Source organism: Dromiciops gliroides, chromosome 5 (assembly GCF_019393635.1).
Source record: "Dromiciops gliroides isolate mDroGli1 chromosome 5, mDroGli1.pri, whole genome shotgun sequence".
NCBI lineage: Eukaryota > Metazoa > Chordata > Mammalia > Microbiotheria > Microbiotheriidae > Dromiciops > Dromiciops gliroides.
This window is the reverse complement of record NC_057865.1, coordinates 79,936,887-79,958,989: the sequence shown is the minus strand read 5'-3', so window position 1 is coordinate 79,958,989 and position 22,103 is coordinate 79,936,887. Positions and strand designations below refer to the sequence as shown.

The 22,103-nt window shown below is 38.6% G+C and overlaps 1 protein-coding gene across 1 annotated transcript in view; it reads right to left on the bottom strand.

Annotated features, from left to right (window-relative positions):
* ADARB2 (adenosine deaminase RNA specific B2 (inactive)) overlaps positions 1-22,103 on the bottom strand; it is a 682,058-nt gene that overhangs the window by 87,722 nt on the left and 572,233 nt on the right.

Below are 22,103 nucleotides of genomic sequence, written 5' to 3'. Positions count from 1 at the left end.
CATGGATCAAAGTCCTACATTGGAATGGGTATTGAGTAAGACATGCTGTGTTTCATTCCTATCCATACATCTCAGGCCTGGCCCTGAATTTAGTGCAATGAGAAACTGGATTTAGAGCTGAAGAAGAGATCTGTGTTTGATTCTGGATCGGCTACCTACTCTGTGACCTTGGATATGTTTTTGACCTTATTTGGTGGCTATCCTCTGCAAAGATGAATTGTTATTTGAGATTTTTATGACCCCATTTTTTGGCTAGAATTTTAAAAACCCGGGCGCGCACTGGCCTGGGGCCTCAGGCACAGCGCCTCCGCAAACGGCAAGGTGCTCCACCTACTGGTTGTAGCCTTCACCATGGTGCTGGCACCTCACGTCATCACCATTTGCCCATGCCTACATGGGCCTGGCAAAATTATAATGGCTGGCAGCCCTGACTGACAGTCACGTGACTGCCCTCACTGGCTTCCATGTAGGCGTGGGCGAATGGTGGTGATGACGTGAGGTGCCAGCACCCATGGTGGATGGCTACAAACCAGTAGGTGGAGCACCTAGCCGTTTGCGGAGGCGCGGTTCCTGAGCCCCAGGCCAGTGCGTGCCCGGGTTTTTAAAAAATTCTAGACAAAAAGGATGGGGTCATAAAAATCTCAAATTACAATTCATTCTTTACACCTCCTTTCATGTAAAATTCAGAGAGTTGGAATACAAAAGTTCATATGTTCTTCTCCATACCTGTGATGCACCTATGACTCTTTGGAGCTAATCCTGTAGCCATTTAATTTGTGGCTGTCTGTTGTTCAGTTGTTTTAGTCATGTCCAACCTTTTTTGTGCCAGCTTTGTGGTTTTCTTGGCAAAGATACTGGAGTTGATTTACCCATTTCCTTCTCCAGCCCTGAGGTTTGCAGGTGAGGAAACTGAGCAAATAGGGTTAAGTGATTTACCCAGGAGGGTCACACAGCTGGTAAATGTTTGAGACCAGATTTGAACTAAGGAAGATGAATCTTCTTGACTCCAGGCCTGGCACTCTATCCGCTGTGCCACCTAGCTGCCCATGCCATTTAATAACATATGCTAAATTTCTTAGCCAAACACTAAAAATAATTCACTAAAAGGTTTCTAGCTTCATAACTCTTTGGACTTCTTGATTTCGAGCTATGCGGTAGGGAGAAAAGAAGGAACACTTGAGGACAGATACAAATCTTCATCAAAAGACCACCAGAGGGTAGTACATTGGTTACTAGGTTGAGCTTGTCTGGAACAAACCTGGAGGGCACGAGAGGGCACCTGGATGCCCAGGACCATTTGCTTTTTGCCATCTGACTTTTTTTTTTAGCTACAAGGACAAAGTCTTAAAAAATACTAACATACTTACTCATATCCTTCTAACCAAGCTTCTCCCCATCCTCATTTATACTGTTAAGGATCTTGATTCCCCCTCTCCAGAACATACCTAATGTGCAGCTACTGCTCATGTATAACATTACCCTCTTTGCCAGCAAAAGACTGGATGAGAAAAAGAAATATCAGAGTGGAGTGATAAAGGTATAACATCTAGTCTTCTTCCCGTCTGTCTATACTCCTGTAATAATACCACCACCACTAACAATAACTAGCATTCATATGGTACTTTAACATCTACAAAATGCTCTAGAATATAAGCTCATTGAGGGCAGGGGCCGTTTTTCCCTTCATATCCTCGGGATGTAGCAAAGGGTCTGGAATACAGTAAGAGATTAATTAATGCTTATTGATTTGTTTTATGTATGAAATCTCATTTGATCCTCAAAACGACCCTATGAGGTAGATGCTAGTATTATCTCATTTAGGAAACTAAATGAAGAAACTTAGGGTCAGAGAAGTTAAATGATTTGTCCAGGTCACACAGCTAAGAAGTATTGGAGGTAGGATTCAGACTCAGGTCTTTCTGTCTCCAAGTTCTGTGTTCTGTCCAACACTCTAATTTGCTGCCTAGTATTACAAGTTTGTGATATTAACAGGTAGTTTTAAGAAAAAGAAGTTAAAACTATCTGTAGTCATATAAAAATTGTCTAAGTCACTATTGATTAGAAAAATGCAAATTCTTAGGTACCACCTCACAACTATCAGATTGGCTAAGATGATTTTTAAAAACTAAGGGCAAAGGTTGGTTTCAGAGGAGTATAGGGTTCCTATTCTGAGGTTCACAGACTTTCTGAATTATAAGGGATCTCACTGACCATCCTATCCCATATCTGGCCAAGAATCTGTTCTACGACATAAAGCGTTGTCATCCAATTTTCTTTTAAAAAAATGTTGTTTTTTAAAAATAGTTATTTCTTTTTAACATTCAGTTTTTAAAGAATTTGAATTCTGATTTCTCTCCCTCACACCCTTCTTTGTGAAGGCAAGGAATGTGATATCAATTATACATGTGCAATCATGCAAAACCTACTTTCATATCAGCCATATTGCCAAAAGAGCAAGAAAGATAAAGAAAGTTAAAAATATGCTTCAATTTGCATCCAGATTCTATCAACTCCTTTTCTGGAGGCGAATAGCTTTTTTCATCATAAGTCCTTTGGAATTGCCTTGGATCAGAATACCTAAGCCATTTATAGTTGAGCATTGTACACTATTGCTATTACTGTCTACAATAATCTCCTGGTTCTGCTCAATTCACTCAGCAGCAGTCTACTTAAGTCTTTTATGATTTTTCTGAAATCTCCTGTTCATTATTTCTTATAGCACAATAGTATTCCATTATAACCATATACCACCACTTGTTCATTTGTTCCCCAAATGATGGGCATTCTCTCAATTTCCAAATCTTTGCCACCACAAAATGAGCTGCTATAAATATTTTTGTACATACAGGTCCTTTTCCTTTGATCTCTTTGGGATACAGACCTAGTAGTGGTATTGCTGGGTTAAAGCATATCATAGATTTATAGCCCTGTGGGCAGAGTTCCAAATGGCTCTCCAGAATGGTTGGATCAGTCCACAACTCCACCAACAGTGCATTAGTGTCCTAATTTTTCCACATCCTCTCTAACATTTGTCATTTTCCCAATATGATAGGTGTGAGGTAATAACTAAAAGTTGTTTTAATGTGCACTTCTTAATCACTCTAATAGTGATTTAGAGCATTTTATATGACTATAGATACCTTTGATTTCTTTTTCTGAAAACTTCCTGTTAATATTCTTTGACCATTTATCAGTTGAGGAATGAATAGTATTATTATAAGTTTGGCTCAGTTATCTATTTGAGATAGGAGGCCTTTATCTGAGAAATTTGCTGTAAAATCTTTTCCCTAGTTTCCTTATAATCTTGGTTGCATTAGTTTTGTTTGTATGAACCCTTCTAAATTTAATATAATCAAAATTATTTTACATCTCATAACTCGTTTGTTCCAGTTTTTTTCTTGAAGCTCTCAAGTGAGGGACAAATTATTGTCTTTGGAAGTAGCCATTTTTTTGGACAGTTCTCATTGTTAGAACATTTTTCCTTGCTTCAATTTTAAAGCTGCTCCTCTTTAAGTTCCACCCGTTGTTTCTGCCAACTGAGGCTAAGCAGAAGTTTAATCTCTCTTCCACATGACAGCCCATCCTAAACTCAAAGATTGATATCATGCACCCTGTAAAGTCTTCTCTTGTTTCAAACATTCTCAGTTCCTTTAACTGATCTTCCTATGTTGTAATCTCAAGATCCTTCACCCTTCCACTGATGCTGATGCATCAATGACCTTCCAAAAATGTGGCACTCAGAGTAAGATCTCATTTAAAAAAACCCTGTATCCTTTCTCTTCAGAGACTCCATGACTAAGTCTGCATATAACCTAGCCAAGCCAATTCAATATAAATTTGGATGAAAAAAAAATCAGGGAAACTTGCTCTGCAGCAATTATATTTATTTGATGGGTTTTCCTATGAAGCTAGGTGTATTGGTACTATGGAGACAGTTCTGGGGATAAGAATGAAAACCAGAAAATATAAATGAGGATAGAGTTTAGGTTGGTGATTTCATTCATACAGAGAATTTCCTCTACTAACGTAGGTTGGTGCCTTCTGAGCAAGCTATTATCTTGAAGAAGCAGCTAGAGCACTGAGCCCATTAGTAACCATTCCTGGGTCACACAGTTAGCAGATCTTTTTGACTGTAAGGCTAGCTATATTCACTACAGCATGCGGACCCTCGTTTTTATATAACTAAGTATAGGAGTTTAAAAAACAATTCATCCTTTGAAAAGTTAAATGAGTTTATGATCATGTGAGCTCTGTTGAAACAAAAACAGTTCTGTCTCCTGGAAGGAAAACCTTCCCAGACAGATTTTTGTCTTCCCTCTTCCCTCTCCCACCTAGAAAGGGTGCAAAAACACTCACAACAAAGTGAGTCTCTTCCCTAAGTGCTGTCTCAGAAGGTTAACAGCCTTTCCCATATGTTGTTGTGGTTGTGATAGCAAATGCTCATTATTTTTACAATTGTTCTGTAAATACATATGGAAAACCCATATAAATAATAAATGTCATACAAATTAGGCTTTCCTTGGGTGGGTGTAACAAACATGCATTTCCCTCTCTTGGATAATGGCTCTAGATTTCTTGGTTGGCATATGCAAGTATGCAGGAAGGCAATTATTTAGGAAGTACCATGTCTGGTTAATGTGTTTTCTTATTTATCGATTTATTTACTTTGGCTCAGCACCTTTGCCCACCGTGCTTGAAATATAAACTGTTGCTGTAATATAAGAAGTTTGAACAGAGGGCTATTGGTTGAGCTCCTAAAATGCCTGGGATTGTGTGTGTGTGTGTGTGTGTGTGTGTGTGTGTGAGAGAGAGAGAGAGAGAGAGAGAGAGAGAGAGAGAGACAGAGACAGAGACAGAGACAGAGACAGAGACAGAGACAGAGAGACAGAGGATTCCATCATAATAAGACCAAGTTGGCCTTATGAATGAGGCAGATGAGTCAACCAGTTATATAGAGGGGACCTCTTATATAGCTAGGATTGTGCTTGCTCCTATGGGAGATATAGAAGAAGCATAAGTAATAGTGTCTGCCCTAAAGAACCTACCTGTCAGTCAGGTCGATCAACTTGGCTAGAAGCAGCTTAAAGAGCTCCTTCTCTCCACCATCCCAAACGGTTTCTTTTTAGTTCCTATTCTTCAGTCCTATTTTTTCTGTATGAGAAGTTTAGACCAAGCTAATTGCATTTCCAATTAGAGGAAGAAAGAACCTTCCTCTTCATTCGGTCCTCTACTTTGAAGATGAGACAAGTGAGACATATAGACATTGGGTTCATTCCTGGGGGAGGGATCATTGGATTGGGAGTTGCCTAAAATTGAATCCCGGCTTTGTTATTTTATATTTTATAGCTGTGTTGGCCTTAGGCAAGTCATTTCACACTAAGCATCTGTTTTCTCATCTGTAAGATACTGAAGTTGAACCTGATATCCTCAGTTAAAACAGTTATGAGGGATGAAGGAAAAAGCATTTATATAAAGTGCCTCATATGTACTAGGCATTGCACTAAGGGCTTGACAAATTTTATCTCATTTGATCCTCGCAACAACCCCATTTGACAATTGAGGAAACTGAGGCAAATGTAGGATTAAGTGACTTGTTCAGGTTGCTACAGCTAATTAGCATCTGAGGCTGGATTTGAACTAATTTCTTCCTGGTGATGCCCTGGAATCTCTCCTTTGTGCCACCTAGATGCCAGTAATGAGTCAGGGAAGAGATTTTTGAAGGAGAATCCTATTGGAGATTTAGAGCTGAAAGGGTTCATCATTTCCACCCCCCTCATTTAGCAGATAGGAAAACTGAGAGTTTGATTAACTTGTTTTAGGTTATTCCATTAATAAATTGAAGAGCTGAAATTTGAAGCTGAGCTTTCCAGAATCAAATCTAGAGTTCTTTATGTTGTACTCAGTGCATTCTTCAAGTAGGGGTTACAGACTAGGGTTGGAGCTAAGAGAGCCAGAATGACTGCTGAGCATGGTCATAGTACAATCCAGGACGAGAATAGAACACCTGGGGGCCCTGTCTCAGATGAGAGAGCATGTTCAGCAAGGGTCAAAAATTCCATCAGATCTAACAGTGGGGCCAACTTGGTTCTTTCTTCATTGTTGGAAGTTGAATTAGCTTGGTCTGCCTTCTAATCCAGACAAGGAAGAAATGAAGAATAGAATTGAGAAGGGCTGTTTTGGGATGGGGGAGACTAGGTGCTACTTAAATCAGGCTGGCCACGTTGATCTGTGACTAGACTTCAGTTATTATGAGAAATCTGTGCCATCAGGCTCCTCCTTGCTTCTTCTTTTGACTTTTTCCCAAGGGGTCTAACTTTTAAGACAAGTACCAGAAGATTTAGTCAGTGAAAGAGGATAGGGGCAGCTAGGTGGCACAGTGGATAGAGCACTGGCCCTGGATTCAGGAGTACCTGAGTTCAAATCTGGCCTCAGACACTTTACACACTTACTAGTTGTGTGACCCTGGGCAAGTCACTTAACCCCAATTGCCTCACCAAAAAAAAAAAAAAGAAAGAAAGAGGATAGCTATAAGAAGTTATAGACCTAACCCCAATACCACACTAAGCTTTGAAGACTTGTAGTTCTGTAAGTTTAAATAACACCTTAGTTTCTTATTTTCTTATTTTTCTCTGTGAAAACACATGTACAAATAAATGCACAATGCTTCAGGGCAATACTCGGGACTGTAATTTATTATCTTTTCTATTCGTTTGACAGACTTTTGCTTTTTTTTAAATCTGTAGTTGGCTATTTGCCAAATCTCATATTTCTACATTGTGACAGCCATGTATACTGCATGCATATATATGTGCATCGATATGCATATATCATATACATTTCCATGTATATTTAATGTATAGAAAATATACCCACGATATAACAATGTATACACATTATGTACAATGTATATTTCATGTATATATAATATACATATACATATATGTGTGTTGAAAAGAGTGATATTCAGTGAAATAAAACTCCCTTAAATTCAGTAAACATACACACAACATACTGAGAATAATATAATTCACTGAAGATTTTTAAAATAATAGGAATTCAGATTTTTTTTCCTACTTGGAATTTGTTTAGATGAATCTCAAATAATAACTTGTTCTGATGTCTCAGTGTTCAACTTTGGCTTCTCAGCTAATTTAGCTACCTGATACTAATTTATTTGAACTGTCCAGGGTTATTTAATTCAATTCAACAAAGATTTACTGAATTTCTATTATTAAATATTATTTCTACAGTCTAGGTGATATTGAATAATTGTGTACCTCCCATATATATATGTTTATATTATATATAATCATTTGCTTTAAATACACTATTTTCTAGAATAAAGACTTTATATATTCAAGAGGTGGCAAGACTGTTGCAGCTCAGCTCAGTGAAATATCCCAGGAATGGGATGTGGCAAAGTTTTTAGGAAAAAGATTCCTATTGCTCCTGAAGTTTAATCTGTGTTTTGATGAACTGATGGATCTGCTGTATTATTATATAGTTACTCCTTCTAGTGATGCAGATAGTAACCCAACTACATCTTTTCATCTAATGAAACTCATTGAGTTTCTATAAGTTCCCTGAAGGGGATCCATCCAATGTGCTTGGGCCTTGCTCTAGATTTTTTCTTGACATTTAAAAATACCAATTGAGGTCAAATCTGTCAATAATAATTAAACAAATATTTACTAAGCACCTAATCTGTTCACTGTGGGAAGTACTGCAGATACAAAGATAAAAACCAGACTGTCCCTGTCCTCAAGTAGCTCACGGCCATTGGTTATCTTTTATGGTCCCTACAGGATTAACTCACCTTCTTTTCTGGAGGATATTATTTGGAAGACAATATCCTCTATTCTGTTTCTCTTTCTGAATTTTTTGTTGCTCATATGCTTCAGGCTACATGCAACCACCAGGCATTATTTCCTTTGTCTTTTGGCTGACCAGTCACTCTAACCCTTCAGAAAACATGCTGTTTCAGGCCATATAGTCATATGGTATCACTAAAAGACTACTGACATTAAAAAGCAATGGGCTAGGGGCAGCTAGATGGCACAGTGGATAGAGCACCGGCCCTGGAGTCAGGAGGACTTGAGTTCAAATCCGGCCTCAGACACTTAACACTTACTAGCTGTGTGACCCTGGGCAACTGATTAACCCCAATTGCCTCACTAAAAAAAAAAAAAAAAAAGCAATGGGCTTTGAAGGGGTGAGAAGTTTAGGACCAGCTGTCTCCCTCTTCCTCAATTCTAGGCCTTTTTCATTGTCTATCTACAGTGTCTCTAGAAGGTAACTGATGCATCAGCTCTTTGGGATTTTCATTCAACTTCATGTTGTAGTCTGGACAATAGAAATTCTTAACCCTTTTGGCTTTTCCTTTGTGAATTTACCAAGGCCTCTTCGCCTTCAATTTGGTTTCTTGAAGAATGCACCAGTAGAGAACAAACAGCCGCATTTTCTACCGTGCTGCAAAAGCTTCAAGTAGAGTACTACTAACAGACTATGTCTGCTTTCTAAGGACCACACTAGCTCAGTATGGAAGATCTCATCAGGAATAGGCTAGCCACTTAAGAATGAATTCATTGTACTGGAAAATAATAAAATGCTGAACAAGAAAAAAAAATAATAAATTCATTGTCCATCACAACTCATGAGTCGGTGAAAAATGCAAGGTATCGCTCAGTCCTCTATGACTGTCTGCTTCTGATTTTTGGTGGCAAAATGGTAGAAAATGAGGAGGACAGTAAAATTCTCACAGGTTTTAGACAATGTATTTACTTTTACTATTGGTTCTTTAAATATGAGATCTTTGTCCTGTGACCAATGAATACCTCTGGAGGACTGTGAATCATTTGAATTCTTGAATACATGAAATCAGGAGATATAAAGATGTTGCAGGTAAATGGAAATCTGCCATATAGATTTTCCTTGAAAAGGCAAAGTAATTGGTAAGCAACTTCATTTGGCCACCTCATATTATAGCACTAGACATAACATTTGTAAAAAGCCCACCATAATCACAGATTATGTGTCAATACATATTACAGAGGATGAAGAGGTCCAGAAATCTTCCAAATAATTTGATAACCTACAAATTAAATCTATGTATACTTTAATGCTTGATGACTTCACAAAAATATTTATAGCACTACTTTTCTTAGAAGCTAAAAATTAGAAACAAAGTAAGATGCCAATTGGCTGGCAAATTGTGGTACTTGAATGTAATAATATATTACTGTGCTGTAAGAAACAGTGAAGATGATGATTCCAGAGAAGCATGGGATAAACATATGAATTTAAGTAAAGGGAAGTAAGCAGGACACAATTATTCAAACAGTGTAAATTGATAGAACAACCCCCCCAAACTGAATTTTCTACATAGGGTCCCATTAGCTGTACTCTGGCCCCCTCGGAGCATGCTCAGCAGGCATTCTTGTCAAGCACATGGAAGCTTAGGCGTAAGTGTGCTTCAAGAGATGCATGATGGAGCAGACCTCCTCCCTGCTTCAGAGAAGGCACAGATATCCAGTGAATGATTCCTATTGGTCATGATGACTCGAGGGTTCATTTTGTGTGCTGAAAAAAAGTCTTTTAATTGGATGATGAATGGCAATTCCATGGATATACCACAGAGTCATCTCTATACTTCAAAGCTAGCATGAAGAGGAGACCTAGTGCCCAAGGACCGTAAGCACACAGAGACAGATTCTCTTTTTACAAGATGGTATAAGTAAGGAAGCTTCCATAGGGCACAGGTCTGATGACCTCTATTTAGAAGAAAAGATCAGCACTCTCCACTTAAGAATGATGAAGATGCCTACTATTACATAGAAAACAATCAAATGACTCTCCTACTGTTACAACCCAGTTTAGTCCTGCCTGGCTGGCTTCTTTTTGTGCCTTTTCGGGCCCCTCTCCCCAGGTGCTCTGCTCTCATTATGAGCTAATTAACCTCAGCCTCATCTAGCCGCTAATAGAATCATTTGAAGAAATGCAGAAACAGGGCAAATTATTGGATTTGGACCTTCTTCATGGCCACAAGGCATTTCAACTCTCTAGGGAAAGAATGTCTGCAACGAAAGTTATTGCTTAGCACTATGTTAGAAAGTCCACCCAAAGGAAGGCTCCCTCAACCACAAGGAAAGGTTGTAAAAATAATGTCTAGGAGTGTTTTTTTTTAACTTAGGAAGTCTGGGAAGCAATTGAAATCTGGGGATGCTACTCTGACATGCCATAGTTGACATTATCATTTGGGAGATATAACACAGGTACCACTATATCTAATGACAAGGTCAGTAATTACAAAATATTCCTGGCCACCCTTACCCAAATGTACCATCTTCATTTCTGACTACAGGCCTTTCCTTGTACTATCCCCTTTATCCCCCACTTCCCCTTAAGCCTTCAAAGTGAAATATCCTTCCCATTTAATTCTGTGTATGTGTGTTCTGTTCATGGTTCAAGATTCATACCATTTCTTTGGGGACTCTCCTTCATTCTGGCCACTTTTCTTCCTCCAAAAGTACCCTAAATATTCACATTACCACTATTTCTCAGACAAGGGCCTTGCAAACCTTAAAGCTATATTAAATGTAATGCATAGGGTACCCGACTTGGAATCAGGAAGACCTGGGTTATAATGTCACCTTTGACTATTATTAGCTGTGTAATTTGACAATTACCTTGGGAAAGTCACAACTTAAATGGCTCTCATTTTCCTTATCTGTAAAATTATAAGGTTGGACCCAATCATCTCTGAGGTCCTTTCTAGTTCTAAATCTATTGTTTATAACCATCACTCTCATATCCCTTAGTTTACCAGTTTAATGTTTAAAAGTCCAAGATGATAATAATCATCATAATAACAATACATTTGTCATTATTATCATAGCTAGTATTTACATAGCACCTACTATTTGGAAGGCTATTATTCTCATTTTACAGGTGAGGAAATGTGGGCAGGCAGAGGTTAAGTGATTGTCCAAAGTCATACATCTAATAAGTGTCTGAGACTGAATTTGAACTCTAGACCCAGCAGTCTCTCCACAGTGCCACTTAATTGCCCCCAAAAGGATGCCCGTTGATTTTTTTAGCTTGTTAATTAACTAGAAATGATTGAAATTTAAAAGGACCATTTCTATGAATAAAACAGAAATGTTCATCATGGTCTAAATCATGAGTTGGTTTCTCAGTAAGATAGATATAGTAGAATAAATTCCTACAGAAAGTTTTGAGTTGGAAAACTCTACTATCATTGCCCCAGTCTGTGCTCAAAGGCTGTAAGTTAGAGAATAGCTGATGACCTGAATTGGGAAAAGGAGCATCCTCAGTGGGACATTATATAGATGAAATCAAAAGAGTTCTAGCCAAGCACTCCCCTTCAAATAAAACAAAGCCAAATCCAAACTCCAGCAAATGTCTGGAATTCGGAATGTTCAAGGGAATCAAAACTATCACCCCCCCCACACCCACACCCACACACATACTTATCCCATTATAGCACTGAAAACTAGCAAACCTCATTATAGCTATTTAAGTGACCAAGTGATAATTAAATCACATTCATGATTTCAGCTCTGTATCTGGTTTCATCTCAAGAAGTATGCATATGTAAAAGACACTTCACTTGATTACAGAAGGAGTTCAGAAGGCAGAGGAGGATTAAAAATCCAATACTGATATATATTGTATATATGCCTACCATCTAATTTAAGCATAGGAAATTTTAATTTTTCATTAATTGAAATTTAACATATATTATACAAGTTTGATTAACTTGAATCCAATTCATCAGAACCCTAAATTAGATTTCTTCCACCATCAGTACTTAGATTAAAAAAAAGTTAGAATGCCTAGAATAGGGGGCAGCTAGGTGGCGCAGTGGGTAGAGCACTGGCCCTGGATTCAGGAGGACCTGAGTTCAAATCCAGCCTCAGACACTTGACATGTATTAGCTGTGTGACCCTGGGCAAGTCACTTAACCCCAGTTGCCTCACCAAAAAAAAATGCCTAGAATAAAAGTTAACAAGTGACTCCAGAGCACAACCGAGGGGTTGTGTGTGTTCAGTCCAATTTGCTTGTGCAACACTACCCAGAGATTATACAATCTGATTCAATTCAAAAAGTTTTATTGAATACCTAATATGGGTCAAGCACCCTGCTAGGTCCTGAGAAATAGGCGATCTATGACATGGTCTTGTCCTGAAGGAATTAATCTCACTGGAAATTAAACAAAAACAACAACATGTGCTTATTCTCCCCACAAATACCTACTGAATACCTACAATCTGTCAAGCAGTTGTCTGGACACTAGAGAAGATTGCTACCACAGGGTAAAAAGGTAATATTTTACTCTTCCTTCAAGACCCATCTAAAAATCTGACTTTGTTTGGGAAATCTCCGACTGGCCCAACCGTAGCAGTGGCTCCTTTCTTTGAACTCTGGTAGCACCTGTGTTTCTGTCCAGTACTTAGGATCAGCTAGTTTGGACCATATGTTCTCATGTATCTGCTTCCCCAACAAGACCGAGCAGGTTGGATACTCTGTCCTTGGTACTATGATACAATGTCCTATTTTCTTGGTATCCCCACAATCTAGGATGGTATCCTACATATAGCTAAGATTGTTTATTGTTGATGGTGAGGATGATAACTATAAAACAGGGGAGGTCTCTTGATAGAGTACTGAACTTGGCATCAGCTAGACTGCATTTCAAATCTTGCTTCAGATACTTCCCAGCTCTGTGACCTTGGGTAAGTCACTTAACCTCTCTTAACTTCAGTGTCATCTACTGTTAAATGAGGATAATAAGAGGGGCAGTTGGGTGGCACAGTGGATAAAGCACTGGCCTTGGATTTAGGAGGACCTGAGTTCAAATCTAGCCTCAGATACTTGTCACTTACCAGCTGTGTGACCCTGGGCAAGTCACTCATTGCCCCGCAAAAAAATAAAAACAAACAAAAAAAATGAGGATAATAATAATAATAATGATACTTCACAAAGTGTTATGAGGGTCAAAAGCCCTTTGTAAACCATAAAGCGGGATACTATTACTACTATGACCACCATCAAGATGACCACCACCACTACTGAGACCAGCACCACTACCCCTACTGCTGTTGCTGCTACTATTGCTACAGCTACTACTACCACTGCTGATGATAAATGCTATAGGAAGTTGGACTGGGTAGAGAATATTTCTGCCTAAATAAATGATTCAGGGAAGAGGTAGCAATAGAACTGGATCTTGAAAAATGGGTTGCCTTTTGACAGGAGATGGGTGCAAGAAACCATTTCAACTAGGAAGGCTGCATAAAGCATGGTGGAAGGGAAGAACAAGGTATGGCAATGGGATTGTGATCCATTTGTTTGGAATAGAGGATTCACATAGGGCAATAGTATGTCTTAAAGTTGAAAATGTCAGTGAGACAGAGAGCCTTGAATACAAGGTTATAGGGTGAACTTGATACAGTAGAAGTCAGGAAAGGTTTTTGAGCAGAGAAGTCATGACTTCTAATAGATTCTGGTGATGATATGTTAAAAATGGCTGATGGGTCAAGACATTAACTTTTTTTTGTGGGGTAATGAGGGTTAAGTGACTTGCCCAGGGTCACACAGCTAGTAAGTGTCAAGTGTCTGAGGCCGCATTTGAACTCAGATCCTCCTGAATCCAGGGCTGGTGCTCTATCCACTGCACCACCTTACTATCCCCCAAGACATTAACCTTTAATAGTTATTGACACATTAGGATGACTGAGCCTAATGAAAAGCAGTGTGGCACAGTGGAAACAGTCTTAGAATCATACTAGTTCTTTGACTCTGGGCAAGATTCCTTTAATCTCTTAATTCCCCAGGCAACTCTCTAAGACCCTAAGCTACAGAACAGTTGCTGCTCTTCATTAAGAGTTTCCTCATTTTGTATGCCATTGAAATGATAGGTTTGGCATCTTCTCCTTCTCCCTCTCCCTCCTCCTGGATATGCTTGCATGTGTGTAAAACCATCATTTCCAACTCTAGTTCCAAGTATAGATTGTATTAAGACACTGTGTCATCAAATTAGGGAAAAGGTCCAACATGAAAGCTAGGAACATTCAGGAACATCTCAGACTCCAGCTTCATTTTTTGCTTCCTGTTTCCATGTCTCACTTTGTTCTCATAAATTCATAATTTAGGGCAATCTTTAGTGAGGAAGGCACAGTTAAAAACCCTGGTGGGAAGTCACTGGTAGCTCCCACTGGGAAACATGAGGAAAAGATGGGGAAGGAAGGGAGAAGAGGGGACAGGGACTTGGCAGCATGGAAGACTAGGGGGAAGTGGGGAAGGATATTATCTGTTAAATTGAAATAGCTGAGGTAGTGTTAAGGGAGGATCAGCTGGGTGGTAGCTAAGGGTATATATGCTGATAGGTAATTATCAATTCAGGAACTCTGAACACGATTAAAGAGGAGTTGATGTTATAATTCCACATGGTTTCTAACCCTCTTTTTACCCTTACAAAAAGCCTTAGCAATCAACTGAAGTATAATTTACAACGTACTTCTTTGTTAAATATGGAAAAGAGAGACACCCAGCTGCAATCATTATTATGGTTGATTTAGCAATTTAGAAAACGCTTGCTAAATGGTCCCTTGGTGGCCCCAAAGGGTTAACTTGGCTTCTACAAATCATTCACTGACTTCTAGGGAATAGTTTACACTGTGAGAAAATGTGATGCCAATAATTCCACCTCCATGCTTATAAGGAATTATCCTGAAGGTGATGACAAACAACACAAACCTTTATTAAAAGCAGAGCTGAATAGAGTTGGGGCCAGGCTTAAGGGGTGGAGTTTCAAGAACTATAACTAGGAATTATCATCACAGAAGCAAATTCACTTGGGCTGCAGTGATAACATTGAAAAGAGTCAAATTGTGGGCACAGTCATTCCAGGAGAAGGGGTGATCTGTCTCCCAGAGAATCTGGCACTTGCCCCTGTGAGACTCAGGGGGGAAAGGAGAGTCTTGGAAGAATGCTGTCATGGCAGTGGGTCTATGGGTGTAACATCCTCAGAGGAAGGTGCCACTGGAGGAAGTATAGATCAACAAAAGACTGAAAGGCAAAGCTTGTGGATGGCAGTTACATGAAGAAGAAAGATACTTCCTACATGAAGGCACCTGAGGGCAAAGTTCGATTCACCCCAGTATAGTTATGGTTCTTTATCTTGCTAAATGTCCCAAAGGAAAGAACATTCCCAATTCCTTAAAGTCTTATATCCCGGCTTTGGGGCTATTCATTTATAAGCTGGCAGTGGCTGGCCTTTGGGAATGCAAATGGTCAGAGGAGAGAAGCTGTTGGCTATTGAGTTAAATGATAGCTGTAACCAGGTACTCTGAGGTTGGACAGGTTAAGTATGCAGAAATGAGGACTGTAGCCTTTGGTGGTGATACTCCCTGCTGCCCTCAGACTAGCTGTCCTGATCACAAAGTGTGATTACTAACACTTCTCTCACACACACAAAAAAAACCCTTAAACTTTAAATCAGAACATTAAGCAACTCAAACTTTATTAATTTCTAGCACTAATATTTTGGATGGCATAAACAAATAAAATGTGTTCGAATTTGCAATGGCAGTCTTCGGGGGAAAATTGACATTCAACAGAAGTGGTAAGGATATTAAAATCAATAGATTATAAAAGAGAAAGCCTTTAGTAAATATTTTCCTGTTGAAATTCTGTCTTTGGGTTTATAGGGCTGAAATATCAGAAAGGTTAGATTTGCATATGGGTGGGGTAAGGCTGGCTTCTTCAAAGGGATACTACCAAACACTCTATTTCCTTCCTTGTTCTTTTCTTCTTTTCATTACAAACTTGACAAACCTTAACAGGCTTGGACATTCCTATATACAGCCAACATAAAAACAGGACTGCATTTGAAACTAGAAATCCTTCTCCTCCTCCTCTTCCTCTTCTTCCCCCTCACAATTATCATTACTATCTCCCTCCCAACAAAGGCTGTTCTTTGTAACAAATAAGCACAGTTATGCAAAATAAATTCAGAAGGCTGTGTATGAAAATATTGATATTACTCTGCCCCTGTAGTCCATTGTCTTTCTGCCAAGTGGCAGAAGTGGTATTCAGCACCCTTCTTCTGGGTTGTGATTGTCTCTGCCAATTGGTCAGAGTTCTTAAATCTTTCACAGTTGTTTCCCATTCAGTGTTATAGGCCAGATACTCTATTTCCCATGTCTCCCTAACACTTCTTTTCTCATCAAATGAATAGCAATTGGTAGGGGAGGAATGAAGCCTGGAACGTAAATTGTGGCCAGATTGAGCAGGGCTCTGAATGCCACACTAAAGAGTTTAAGCTAGTTTTTAGTGAGGATCTACTAAAACATTTTGATCAGAGAGTGATGTGATTAAAGCCATGTAATAGGAAAATTAATTTGGCACTATCATGGAGGATTTATTGGAAAAGGAAGAGAATGGAGGTAGGGAGGCTGGTTGCAATGAGGGTTCAATTTAGAATGGTGGTAGCAGGAAGAGAAATGAATGAATGTGTGCTGCAAAGGTGGAAGTGACAATAATTGCACCAAGGGAAAGAGCCTTGGGAAAGCCTACATTTAGTATTTAATGCGTTTAAGAGGAGCCAATGAAAGAAAATCAGAAAAAAAGGGCGCAATGCAAGAAGTTTGCTGAATTTTTCTCTCTCCCCCTTGGTGGGAAGAATGGAAAATAGTAGCATCTTTCATTGGGGAGAGTGAAAAGGTGAAAGATGAAAGGGATCATACAGAGAAAACTTTAGTTCCGATTAGAGTAAGGATTTGGAAGAAATGCTTTTAGAAAAGATGGAGACCACAGAGGAATTTGCTACAATAAAACTGATGTTTCATAGAATATTATGGAAGCAACTAGTAGAGGGCTGGATAGGACTGGTCAGGGATCTAGTGAAAACTGGGCTGTACAGAGAGGTAAAAGGACAGGGGATGATCATAGGGGTCAGAGATTACTGTCTAGGCAGCAAGAAAAACTGAGCTAAGGGCAGTTAAGTGACTTGACCAATTTCATATAGTTGATTGACAGAGAGAGGTTTTGAATTCATCTTCTTAAGCCAAATATAGTGTTTGTAGCTGAGGGGGCTTGTTTGTTCAGGATACTGTGCTCCTTCATTACAAAGTGATCATTTGAACTTATTAGGACTGGCAGATAGATTCCCATCTCTCTATTTGATGTCATTAATTTTTGTAGATTCCTCTGCCTGTTTTTGGCTACTTTCCTGCTCACATGCCCCTCTTGTAGAGGATGAGCAGGATGGTTAAAAAGAACTTAAACCAATTAGGTTAGCTGTTCATAGGGGCTCCCCTAAAAGTTATGAGGGGAATGAGGTTTTCTTTATTAAAGTGGGGTTTGGGAATAACCTAGTACTGTCCCTATTAACCTGTATAATTGAGTGTTAAGGGCTATGAATGTGTCTCTGTCTATCTCTTAGTCTATTACCTATCTTCCAACCAACCTGTATCTATATGTCTGCATTATAACAACATCAGTTTCCTTGTTGCTTTAATACCCCATTTCAAATTGGAACACCATGGAAAATAAAATGCATAAAGTAAATACATAGTGGGGGGGTATAGAAATAAAACTCAGTTGCCCTGAATTTTAGAAAACTGGTGCTTTCTGATTTATTCATTAAAACATTTTGTGTCTAGCTTTAATTAGAATCTTTAAAATCACATTAGTGTGTTAATGCAAGGATGCTAACAGATGAGATCCTCTGTTCAGGGTTGATTCATTGCTATTTGCATTCATCTCAGTTTAAAAAGATGTAAACAAGAAGCACCATTTCAATGAATTTAGAGAAAACAAGATTTCCCACTGAAATAGCAGTTGTTCCTTAAAGGAGGTAATATTTAGTTTCCAGGCTTTTGCTGCTACATCTAAGAACAGTTTTGCAGTTATTGCTTAGGTAATGAAGAACATCAAGGCCTATTTTGCAGAATCATTCTTGAAGTCAATACTGTGCTTGCTAACAAATACCAAAAAGGATAAACCTTTTTTTTCTTCCTCCTCAATCCTTAACCTGAAAATCTGTTCCTGGGGAGACACATGAGACTGGCTACAAGTGCTGAATAATTCAAAACAATGCGTCCTGTGAATTGACTGAAGTCACTGCAGGGCCACCATCAATCATTCCTGAGAACCCACAGAGGAATAATAATAATAACAATACCGTATGTTTATAAAGCATTTTCTAGTTAACAAAATACCTTACATACCTTACCTCATCAGATCCTCACCACAACTCTGTGATATGGTCAGGACAAGCATTATCATCTCTATTTTGTAAATGAGGAGACACTCAGAAATGTTAAGTGACTTGACCAAGGTATGTAACATAGCAAGTTGATTCTAGTCAAGTGTGGTTTCCCTTATATGGAGTGGAAACTAAGAAAGTGTTTGAATAGTGAAAAAGACAATATATTATACATGCTTACATTTATAAAAGGAAAGAATAATGTTAGGACAAGCTATAACTTGCAATGAATACTAACTATAATAAAAAAAGGGCTTTTTCAACTATGTTGTGGGCAAAAGGAAGCTTGAGAAAGGGGTGGTTGGTAGCATTTATATAGTACTAAGCAAATTATATAATGTAAATCTCATTGGAGAGCTACTGTATGTACTGCTTGGGGTGGATGGGAGTGATGAAAATTGATAGTCACCAGTTACCATTTGGCTTTTATTTCCTTTATAAAAGAAAAATCATCTTCAACCTGGGAAGTCTGAAACAATAGTGGGTAGCTCCCATCCTAGGGTGGTCTGTGATCTCATTAATTGGTATACTTTCTGTGATAGAGATCATAACCTCTCTGTGTCCTGTGCAAATCTCATTGACTGCTTCCCATAAAATCTCAGCAAAGGATAAACTTGACATTGTAGGGGAGCTGCTTCCAGATCTCTTTAATTTTTGTGGATACCATTTGAGCACATGGGCTGTCCATCAGTTTTCACTATTTCTAGCCAAAGGACTGACTCACTGTATCTGTTTGCATATGTTTTTGGTGACATCGTTTATTCTATTTCTGCAGAGTTCTTGGTTGGGTATGTGTTGTAACTTATTGAACCCCTATAATAAGCTTCTCTGTTCTCTTTTGGGTGACTCTCAAGCTTAATGCTTTAGAGAATGTTATTATTAGAGTGTTTTAAAAAGAAGTCTATCGGGGCAGCTAGGTGGCACAGTGGATAGAGCACCGGCCCTGGAGTTAGGAGGAACTGAGTTCAAATCCAGCCTCAGACACTTGACACTTACTAGCTGTGTGACCCTGTGCAAGTCACTTAACCCCAATTGCCTCACTAAAAAACCTGTCTATCTACAGAGAAAAAAGTGGATGAAAGATGCTTATGGTTCTGACTATAGTATTTAGGTAAATGACAAACCACTGGACAGGCATTACACATGGACAGGGGTCTGGGGAAAAAATTTTGAACATGAGGAGGAAAGTGAGACTTTCCTATGTCAGTGGACTGCCTTTGGGAAATTGGTGCTTTTAATAACTTTAAATTTCATTCCAAAAGGGCTTTTTAATAAAAAAATATTATTTTGACAGTGTATGGTTACAAGTTATGGAGAACTATAGACATTCTCCAAAGAATGGCTAACATGGCAATTTTATGATAAGCGAGATGTTTAGAGGGTAATTACCTGCTCTCAATGAGTTCAAATCAATGTGGCCTAGAAATTTTTTTTCCAATAATTCTATTAGAACTTGTGAACATATTCACTCAGTCTTAGCCAATGATCTTTGAATAATTATGCAGAAAGGGAGAAGTATCTCATGATTGGAGATGGTCAGGTATGGTATTGATTGTCCAAGGGGCCTAGAAAATGAATCCTTCAAAACATTAGCTGGTGAGCTTGGCTTTGATTCTGGGAAAATTTTTAAAAGGTTTTATTAAAGTAATGCTTTGGAATCTCATATAGGTTCATCAAGAATAAGACTAGCATACTTTTTCTTTCAGTAGGGTTTAATAGAGCTAAAGAATGCCACAGATATAACACAAACCTGATTTCTACAAGGCATTTAGTAATTACTCAGTTATTTTTGTGAATAAGAATATAGAGAAGTACTGTGAATGAAAGTACAGTTAGGTGTTTTCAGAGCTGGTGGAAAGAATGGAGTACTAAAAGTTGTGAACTGATGTGATTGATATCAGCCTAAATAGAGGACATAATGAAGTCTGATAGGAATGTGACCATTGGTCTTGTTTGGTTCAATATATATTTTCATCTCTGACTTTGATGAAGGCATTCATTTCATACCTGTCAAATTTGAAAGTGTCTTGAATCTAGTAGAGACAGAAAACACATCAGTTAGCAGAATTAAGATTCAAAAAGATTTTGAAAGTCTAGAATGATTGAATGAACCTAACAAGGTGAAACAGGGATAAATGTGAAGTCTTACACATTAGTAAAAAAAAAAAAAATCACATATTTAAGGCCAGGATGTGGCAGATGTAATTAGACAGTGGTTCTTGTGGAAAAGATATAGAGTGTGTCACAAGATCCCAAGGAATCCATAGATAGATTTTAGTGAGGTAAGAGTCTGTGAAATTGGACAGGAAAAATTGTACCTTTATTTTCACTCACCTCTAACTGAAATTTAGCATTTTCTTCAATTATAATTGTAGGCATCACAAATTAATCTTACATGGCCCACATATTTCACCAGTCTACCAAAGGAGTCCATGACAAAAAAAAGGTTAAGAGCCCTTGAAGGGGGTTTTTGTTGGACTACAAGTGCAATATAAATTAATAGTCTAACAGAGCAGCCAAAAAGGCCATTGTGATCTTGGGCTATATCAGCAGAGGCACATCGTCCAGAACAAAGGGAATGGTAGACTCACTGTACTCTATACTGGTCAAACTAGCCTCTGGAGTATTGTGTTCAGTCTTCTGTACCACATTTTGGGAAGGGCAAGCAGTGTATTCAGAGAAGGGTGATCTAACATGATGAGGGACTTCAAAATTCCCACATAACTGATCATGTGCAAACACCTCCTGTGGGGACAACAAATGGATCAGTTTCAAGAAGGACAATAGGTTAAAAGATGAGACATGCAAAAAAATCAAACAAAAACTAAGCCCTAAACACTACAACGTGATACTGTTATATTTACAAGGAAATGCTCCTAGGGAAATCAGAATAAAATCTTCATTTGTATTATGTGTTCTATGCATAGTAAGTGATTTATTGACATAAATGGTTGTTGAAGGAATGGATTGATAAATCGCTATTCAGCAATGGTCTTATTTTTAGTAGGTTAAAGTGTCCAGCTCTGGGTTTGACACATAGTCACATAGGAAACTGGAAAGGATTAAGGAAGAAGAGGAAAAGCTATGCATTATTAAAAGATTGGAAAAATAAAATCTATAAAGAAGAGTAAAAGGAATTGGCTACTGTTTAGCTGGGAGTTAAAGCAATAGGGAGTGTTTAACTCAAAGAGTACTGGTCACTTTCCTTACACAACAGTAGAAGTATATCTGTAATGCATTTGAGAGAGATATAGATCAGTCCTTCAACCAAACAAGCAAACAAGTAACAAGCTTGAATTAAGCACCTACTGTGTGTCCAGGAGTGTGCAACTATAGGCACTAAGGACACCAAACCTGAAATGAACCAGTCCCTGACATCAAGGCTTTAATATTCTATGGGGGGGGGCAGCTAGGTGATGCAGTGGATAAAGGACTGGCCCTGGATTCAGGAGGACCTGAGTTCAAATCCGACCTCAGACACTTTACACTTATTAGCTGTGTGACTCTGGGCAAGTCATTTAACCCTCATTGCCCCACAAAAACAAAAACCAAAACCCCAACGTTCTATTGGGGGAAAAAATAAGCACAAATATAAATGGATATAAATACAAGGTCACTTTGTTTGGTGGAAGGAAGGACCCAGTAGAAAGTAGACGAATCAGTAAAGAGCTCATGTGAGAGCTAGTTCTTGAGCTGAGTATTGAAGGAAGCCAGAGAGTTGAAGAATTTCTTGAATCCACTACTAGAGTGGTGATTGTTAGACATAGCTGGGTTAACAAGAAGGATTGTTAAATCTTCAGTGAAGGACTTG